The sequence below is a fragment of the Nannospalax galili genome, unplaced genomic scaffold (assembly GCF_000622305.1).
Source record: "Nannospalax galili isolate Female #2095 unplaced genomic scaffold, S.galili_v1.0 scaffold127, whole genome shotgun sequence".
NCBI lineage: Eukaryota > Metazoa > Chordata > Mammalia > Rodentia > Spalacidae > Nannospalax > Nannospalax galili.
In genome coordinates, this window is record NW_008360326.1 from 13,528 (window position 1) to 20,566 (window position 7,039).

Consider the following 7,039-nt stretch of genomic DNA (forward strand, 5'->3'; position numbering starts at 1 on the left):
TCCTTTTTCTTATTTTCTATTTTTCTCCCATCTTACTCACTTCAAACTTCTTTTAGTCCCCTGAGTGTGTTAACTTTCATTTTGCTGTTCTAAATTAGGTGCTATATATGCCAAAACATTCTAATTAGGTCCTTTTCTGTTTTACTTAAAACACTGTAAAATCTAAAGATACCACATTTTCTACACCTATGGTTGGTGACCGATGATGAGGAGGTTCAGAGAGATGGAGTTTCAACAGAGTCAGCAAGATTCCTGATATACCCAAGAGGGATCTACCTTCCAGATTCTGACAGATGACATCCCTGCAGTCGTCAGCCTTCATGGCTGATGTTCATGACTTTTGCTTTCCTTGGTAATCGGATCTCAAATAGAAAGAAGTTTCATATCACAGAATTTTTATTCTGCATTGTTAAATGTACTTGATCTATTTTGGCCGAGAAGTAGACTTAATTTTAACTTATTTTGGTTGCTTAAATTTTTCCATGAATAACAGATTCCTCCCTTTTACCCCCTAACTTTACATGGCATATTAAAAGATACTTAATGGAAAATGCCGGAATATTATTTTAAAGCACCTAAATATCTATGTAAGTTCTATTCATATCAATTAAAGCAACGAGTTTCATTTATTTCTCTTTATTCTTGTGGGGTCATTTTTATTGGTGGAAAGAAAAGCAAATTTAAATAAGTTTCTAAAAATGTAGACATTAGCATCATTCCCCATCTGGAAGTCCTAATAGCACTTCCCAAAATAATCTGAATTCGTAGTTGCTAGTTCATTTTGTCTATTCAATAACCTTTCCTGAAGCAAAAGTGAACCACTAGAAGTCTACGGATCTGTTTTGGAGTCACAACACTTTTTGCTTATTCCAGTTTAATTCTGATTGTAGCAAAGAATTGCAAAGAAAAGGAGACATCTTGTCCAAGGACACAACCAATTCACTTCCAGATAATTCACATGCAAAAAAACTCTGACTTTCCTGCCCCAGCCACAGACCTGTACCAATTACAGACTGATTGTAATGCTGCACACAGGTGAAAGGTTAATGTCTTTCCTCCTGACTATGTTTTGGAGAAGGTTTTACTTTTTGTATCATATTCTAACAAGAATATTAGTTCAGTATAGATGAGCTATTTTTTATACAAAAATGAAAGGTCCCTGTGCCGATTTTGAGAATACTCAGTGTTCACCTGCATGTGTTAAGACACAATCTCTCTCCATGGAAGATTCATTTTTCTTCTCAAATTTGCACAGAAATGGTCAAAGCACACACACACACACACACACACACACACACACACAGAGAGAGAGAGAAAGAGAGAGAGAGAGAGTACAAAATGAACTGAAAAAGGAATTCAAAGGGATACCTTAGCTGATTTTCTATAAAATGACTTTCCTAGCCTCGCAATGCTGTTGTAACATGCTTCAAAAAAGGCAAATAGGCAAGAGCTGAAAGCATCTCTTCTGAAATCAACAAAAGCTCTTCTATCTGTTTTCAGTTTGGAAGACCTTAATGTTTCTTACTGCTTTAAACATCAACTGTGTTCAAAGGGAACCAAAAAAAAATATTTAAGACATAAGAAAAGCTGAAGAAAATAAGGTGGTTTTTATCTGGCAGAAAATGACTAAAGGCAAAATAAACTTCCAATATTGTTGAGGATATTGTATAAAATATGGAAGATAGCCATTCTATTTGAAGCAGGATTTCAAATATAGCCTCATTTATGCTATAATTAAATTTGATTTTAATTTATACAATGGAGAAATTTGGAGTGCGTATTAAATCTTAACTAGATCAAAACAAAGGAAAATGAATATATTTTTTACTTATAGTTAAGAATGGCCAAAAATTAACTTTTTTTTTCATGCTCCCTTTTTCATGTCCCTGTCAAGCAGGACTGTGACTCTCTGCATAGGATGTAACAGGCTGATTAAGAGCAAAAATGGGTGTGGGCATGTGACCAGTGCCTATCAAGCCAGGCCTGTCAAGCAGGACTGTGACTCTCTGCATAGGATGTAACAGGCTGATTAAGGATGCTCATGTGGTTATCATAAAGAGTACCAGTGACCGAAAGTAAACTCAGAAGTAACCTGACCAGACTCACAACAGCCAATAAGTGTACACCTAGATGACAATCTCAGGCTTGATGCGGAAGCTTCTGTTTTTCCATCATCCCACAATGTAAACCTCTCTGAGGGTTAAAAGTCTTATGGATGTTCTTGTTCAACTTCAGATTTTAGTAGCACGTGTTACCGGTGATAGACTAAATGTTTTAGCTCGGTATACTGGGTGCATCTCAAAGTTAAATAGTGAAATGATAAATTCTTTCCCTTTATTATTTCATGGCCAAATATAAATCAATGACTAAAGAATCATTAAAAATCCTTAATTCAAAACCTATTATTATAACTTCTACATCATAAAAGTGTGTCACAGATCACTAAAGAGAAGAAAAGAAAAAATACATGAATATCATATTTTCTTTGCAATGTTCAGTATAATTTTGAGGTCAGCCAGATCCCAATAAAGAAAAGTGTACCACGCTGGTAACATCAACCATGAGAAAGAGCCGAGGGTAACAGCATATGCTTCTGCTACTTTCTGGACATAACCAGCTTTGATGTGCAGTAGGAGCCAGGAGTCCTTACAGAAAACCTCCATCAGGATCTTGTTCTCTAGCTCTGTACATAATTTCAATCCAAAGCGACTTTTGTTTGTGAAACTTGAAGATTAGTAAAATGATCTTTAATGGCAGTAATCTTGCATCTATAATTACAATAGTTATTATCAAAAAGAATTTAGTATACATATTTGACAATTAGCAGTGTTCTGCTGGGGGAAGCTGAAAATAATTTGTCCTTGCTCTGGAGTTTTTCTGAGATTCATAATATGTCTGTAGTCCAATTCCATTGCCCTAACAATATCAATGCTCGGAACATCTCCACATATATAAATTTAACATGAGGTACATGGCAGGAGAGAAACCAAGCACAAAAGGGATGCTTAGTCAATTAGACATTTAGCAGGGCTACTCCCCCACCCCATTAAATCACAAGAGTGTGTAGTTAGATTCGTAAAATCACTACATTAAATTTATTTTCAGCTAAGTTATATGTATTTTTAAGGCCCCAGAATAACAAATCCCTCATTTTAAATCTTTCACTATCAGAGATCCTATGAGAATTCCAAGTTACTTATTGATGAGTACCATTTTTGAAGGGTTGCTGCGAACTTTAAAAAAATCAATAAAATAATTCTACTGCTCCAAGCAGTGTTCCATGTCTATTCGCCAACCCTGTATTATTAAATGGATCGCTTTTCTTAATTAACTTGGCATTCTCAGTATATAAAGAAACAATAATGATTTTAACAGTATTTTTGATTTCCAAGTCTTTATTCTACTTTCCCAAATTTAGCCTGCCAAAAATTAAATGAATGACTATGGAAAAAAGTAATTAGTCTTCTTCTTTAACTTCTTTATTAACTTTGGATAGAGATTTAAATGATTTAGGTAGACATCTGCCTAGCAAATACGCATCAAAATTACAAAATTAGGATATAGGTGGTTTCCAGTAAAAAAGATGTTACCTGCATTTAACAAAAACTTTGTTTACAAACAAAAATGGGTGTACCTTAATCATACATACCTAATGCTGTATTACAGTTCTTGGTTTATCTTATACAAAATTGTAAAAAGAATTAGAATAAAAACTTATGAAAACCCCAAAAGTCACATAATCATTTATGAAAGACAGGTTTTAGTCAAGAAAAATTCAATAAATTGGAAAATTCCAGTATGAAATGAGGCATTATTGTTTTGTTTAGTTGCAGTAGATTTCTGTCAACAGCAATTTAAAATAATCAGTTCAATGATATTATCCCTGGTTAGTGTTCAGAAAATTACTATACTTATGCCTAGTAATCTTCATCTATTAAACAGAATACAGGGTAGCAACTAAAGGCAGGAAACTGATTGGTGATAATCTCCCTTTACCATGTATGTCATTTGTTTTCTAATAACTGAAAGAACTTGACAGTAAACTACTTATTTATAAAATGGCAATAATCCTGCCTACATATTGCATGCACAGATAACTGAAACCCCTTGAATTTTTGGCACAGCGTACAGCATAAGTACACACACATACATACACCCCCACACCCCCCACACCCCCTACATTGAGGGAGAGAGAGAGAGAGAGAGAGTTTATCTCATCTCCCTCTCCAAATCTCACTAAAGAAAAGAAATACAATATAATAAATAAATACAATATAATAAATATTTTATTCTTTATGGAAACAGCATGGTGATACCTGCAGATTTTCCCAGCACAAGGGAGGCTAGGGCAGAAGGTTGGTGAGTTTGAGGCCAGAGGATACTGAGACTCAAAACACCACACACACACACACACACACACACAGAGGCATGTACAGATGCACATGCACACATTTTTAATGGAAACAGAGACAGGAGTCTTGACATCATAGATGTTGAGTAGTTCCTATCAATAGAATAAACCCAGACAAAAGAATCCCAGGACCGAGACTGGGAAGGTGATGCTGGGAGATGAGGGAGGTACTGGCTTGCTACGGGACTTGGGGATCACAGTCCCTTTCCCTCTAGTTTGTGACTTCCACCTTCTCCCTACTCTTGGAAGCATGCATAAAATCTGATGCCACTGTATTTTTCATATCTTTTAAGATGCGTTCTTCCCTGGAATATTAGCAAGATTGCTCATCCTGTTACCTCTGAAGGATAAAGTCTTTGCCTTGGTTACACATTGTTCTCTTCTCTTCTTTTTATTTTATTTTTTATTTTTGTCTTTTTGAGACAGGGACTCCATATAGCCACAGCTGATCTGGATCTCACTGTGTAGACCAGGCTGGCCTCCATTTCACAGAAATATGCCTGCCTCTGCCTCCTGGGTACTGGGATTAAAGGGATGTGCCAGCATGTCCTGCCTAGTCTCTTATTTTTAAATTGTACATTCTTCAGTTACTTTTTCATCCTTAAAAATGCTCCATCTTGGAACTGGTAAAAATAAAGGAGCCAGGGGCTTCTTCCAAGCCCATGTGACCCCTGAGGAACAGATCCTCAAACGACCTTAAGAGTAAAAATAAATTGGTTTATCTGGGCCAACTCTGTGGTCTTAAACTCCCAAAAGGAAAGTATAACCAAAGATTAAAGGGATCAATATTATCCTTTAAAAGTCCATGTGTGTAGCTAAAGACCACATAACGAAAAAATGCCAGACAGGAGATACCTTCCTTTGAGTTGTTAGCCAGGGTGGCCCAAGAGACTCCCAGACAGTAACCCAGCATAGAACTGGGAAAATGAACAGCAGACCCCAATCTTATCTAAGGGAATATTGGCAACTGATTGCTTCTAGATGAGGAACAGCTGATCTTCCTAAAACAAGGAACTCTAGATAGGCTGACTAGACTCAACGGATGGACAAGCACTGGGGAATAGCTGGGGGTGCTGACAACTCAGTGGACGGTAATAGGGATGACAGAGTGTATGGGCTCCTATAGGGGGGTGGGCAGACTATGGGAGGGTGCCATTTGGGATGTGAGTGTATAGATGAATAAGATTGTTTGGGATGTTCTGTATGAAATACATACAAAAAATCAATAAATTAAAAGATGAGTTATATTTGAGGAAGAAGCATAAAAATTTGCTTCATGTTAATTAGTAGAGGTGATAAAATTTACTATTGAAATCTACCTGATGACTTTATATCCATGCTCAGGTGCCAAGGATCCAGACTGTAACTGACTGTGACTAGTAATAATCAGATACATAGAGATTAGAAATGCATGTGCAAACATCTAAGTGTTAGTAGCATTAAAAATGAGTTTTTCTGTATGAAACAGTATATTTTTTAAAAGGAAATGGAGATCTTTTTTAAAGGTTAAAACCTCATTCAATTCTTTGTCTTACAGGGTTGGGGTTTATACTGAGTACAGTATTGTATAACTATATTAATTCAACTGTGAACCTAAAAATTTACAGCCAATTTTGAAAGAGATGCATCTTTGCTCTGGAAATTATTATTGAATATGTCAGTGCTATTGTAGTGAAATGCTTCTTCTAACCATGTGGTTATTAAATAAGTAATTTTAAAAAATATACTCCATCCTGGGTCTGGGATCTGTCTTCTGATCGCTCTTGCTTCTCTTAGAATTCTCATAGACTTTTTCCCTCCTTGTTGTAAATATTTTTCTCCTTGATCATTTTATAAATGGATATACAAGATATATCTGGTCTTTTCTTTGCTCATGGAAGGTATTTTATTTTATAATTTATTTTTATGATGTTCAGATTCTTAATATTGCTTTGATGATCCTGCTTTATTTCATGTTAATACTTTATTTAACATGTTTGTTGGTTCTACGTTGAAAATTGTCACCTCTACAGAATAAGTGGTCCATTGATCCATGACTAGGGTTATAAACACTACTCAAATATTTTTACTTGATGTATTTTCTTTTCTTTATATATACTTTTTATGGAAGATGTTATTGAATAAAATGACAGGTATAATAATTTTTGGTTCTTGTGCTCAGTTTGCATTACCTGTCAAATGTGCTGTTCTGTCTTGGAGCACCTGTCTCCATCAGCCCCAGGAACCTAAAATAATGAGTTCATTGACAGAGATATGTGTAGAGTGACTGGATTTTCACCAAGCCTAAGAGATTAAGAGTAGCCATCCTGAAAAGACCACCCAAAGTCAATGTGGTGCTTTCTCAGCAGTATTTGTAGGCTTCTTTCAGTTCTCAGTAGGAAGATATTTTCTCTTTCCCATACTATAAACATTAAATTCATCCTCCATGTATATCCAGGCTTTCCCAACTCTCAATTACTCTAGAGAGCTAGGAGGAGTCTGGATTGAAGGCACAAGCTCCCAGTGAACATTATTTTGAAAAGGAGAGAAAAATATTGTTTGCTATAAATTATGCAGTTTCAAACTTACAAAACTCAAGAGAATAAAATGAAATGCTTTTTTTAAATGAGAAAATTCAATACAATTATA